At 44.5% G+C, this 2,500-nt stretch overlaps 1 protein-coding gene across 3 annotated transcripts in view; it reads left to right on the forward strand.

The window, feature by feature from the left end:
• prkcbb (protein kinase C, beta b) overlaps nt 1-2,500 on the forward strand; it is a 93,957-nt gene that overhangs the window by 49,191 nt on the left and 42,266 nt on the right. The window lies entirely within an intron of this gene.

Raw genomic sequence — 2,500 nt, forward strand, 5'->3', positions numbered from 1 at the left:
AGAGAGAGAGAGAGAGAGAGAAAGAGAGGGACAGAGAGAGTGAGAGAGAGAGAGAGAGAGAGAGAGAGAGAGAAAGAGAGAGGGACAGAGAGTGAGCAGGCATTGTTTAATCAGGCTCCTGTTTCAACTGCTGGCAGTTGCCATAGCAACAGTGGTTAGGAATGCTGCTGGGAGACTGTGTGTCAGGTTCATCAGACAGGCAAGCCCTCTCCACCCAACCTCCACCCTGCCAGCCAGCACATCCACACCCTATGTACTCATTATCAGACAATCCACCCAACCTCCACCCTGCCAGCCAGCACATCCACACCCTATGTACTCATTATCAGACAATCCACCCAACCTCCACCCTGCCAGCCAGCACATCCACACCCTATGTACTCATTATCAGACAATCCACCCAACTTTCACCCAACCTCCTCAGCTCCCTGCCATACTCAACCACACACAACCACAGATAGCCCACACATAACCACACACAACCACAGATATCCCAAACACAACCACATAAATATCCCATACACAACCACGCACACCATAGATATTCCATACACAACCACACACAACCACAGATATCCCAAACACAACCACATAGATATCCCATACACAACCACGCACACCATAGATATTCCATACACTACCACACACAACCACAGATATCCAATACTCAACCACACATAACCACAGATAGCCCACACATGATCACACACAACCACAGATATCCCAAACACAACCACATGTATCCCTTTCACAACCTCACACAGGACTAGAGGGGCAAGACTAGTAGCAGATGGCCAGGACTGGTGATAGAGGTTCAGGATTGGCAGTAGAGACTCGGGACATTCATACAATATCACATCAGCTTGTTATGAACTGATTGCCTAGTATTAGGCTCTGTGGCACTGTAATCAGTGGGTTGCTTCCTAACATGCAGACATGACACAGCTTGTATAGATTCAGAATGATCAGTCACAAAGCTTCACAGTTCCTCATGGTGTTCCCCAGGGTTCAGTACTAGGGCCACTCTTATTCCTCATTGGCTTTTGGCACTATGGTGTTCAGTTTCATTCTGTTGATGATACGCAGCTCTGTGTGTCCACTGTGTCATCTTCTGCTCTCTCTTTCAATTCTCGTACTGCTCGTCTCTGTGATACACAATTATGGATGACAACAAAAAAAAATTTAAAAAGTTACATTTAGCTGATTCTTATGAGTTCTAAATGCACACTTACAAAAATGTGTATTTGTTTATTCTGTATTGCTGGAGCTGTTATCCCCGTCTTCACACGTGTTAACATCCTTGGTGTTGTTTTGGACAGTAACCTCTCTCTTTTTAATAATATAAATAATGTCTCCCAGATTGCGTTTTTTCATTTGCGAAATACTTCCAGACTACATCTTGTTTTAACACTCCACTCCGCGTGTCTAACAAACATATTTACTGACTTCACCTCACTCAAAACTCGCCCGAGTCATTACACGTTCTAAATCTACTGACCGTGTTACACCTTTGCTAATTCAATTGCATTGGCTCAGTGTCACGACGGATTAATTTTCAAGTTTTATAACATTTAAGACTCTTCAGAACCGTCTCCCCATCTGTCTCGCAGATTTTCGTCAGACCTACACTCCTTGCCCTCTCTGTGTTCTTCATGTGTGGGTTTATTAGCTCCGTGGGTGTCATGGGTACCAGGGCTTTCTGCTCTGCTGCTGCAAAACTCTGGAATTCACTTCTTTCTCACATTCTTTTACTGTATTCAGTCACAGAATTTAAAACTGCCCTATAAACCTTTTAAAGCTTTTTAAACCTATTATTATTATACACTGCCTGGCCAAATAAAAGGTCACACACTCTAATATTTCGTTGGACCGCCTTTAGCTTTGATTATGGCACACATTCGCTGTGGCATCATTTCCACAAGCTTCTGCAATGTCACAACATTTATTTCTGTCCAGAGTTGCATTAATTTTTCCCCCAAGAGCTTGTATTGATGATGGGAGATTTGGTCCTCTGCGCAAAGTCTTCTACAGCACATCCCAAAGATTCTCGATGGGTTTCAGGTCTGGACTCTGTGGTGGCCAATCCATGTGTGAAAATGATGTCTCATGCTCCCTGAACCACTCTTTCACAATTTGAGCCTGATGAATCCTGGCATTGTCATCTTGGAATATGCCCGTGCCATCAGGGAAGAAAAAATCCATTGATGGAATAACCTGGTCGTTCAGTATATTCAGGTAGTCAGCTGACCTCATTCTTTGGGCACATAATGTTGCTGAACCTACACCTGACCAACTGCAGCAACCCCAGATCATAGCACTGCCCCACAGGCTTGTACGGTAGGCACTAGGCATGATGGGTGCATCACTTCAGTCGCCTCTCTTCTTACCCTGATGAGCCCATCACTCTGGAACAGGGTCAATCTGGACTCATCAGACCACATGATCTTCTTCCATTGCTCCAGAGTCCAATCTTTATGTTCCCTAGCAAATTGAAGCTGTT

The sequence above is a fragment of the Electrophorus electricus genome, chromosome 1 (genome assembly GCF_013358815.1).
Source record: "Electrophorus electricus isolate fEleEle1 chromosome 1, fEleEle1.pri, whole genome shotgun sequence".
Lineage (NCBI taxonomy): Eukaryota > Metazoa > Chordata > Actinopteri > Gymnotiformes > Gymnotidae > Electrophorus > Electrophorus electricus.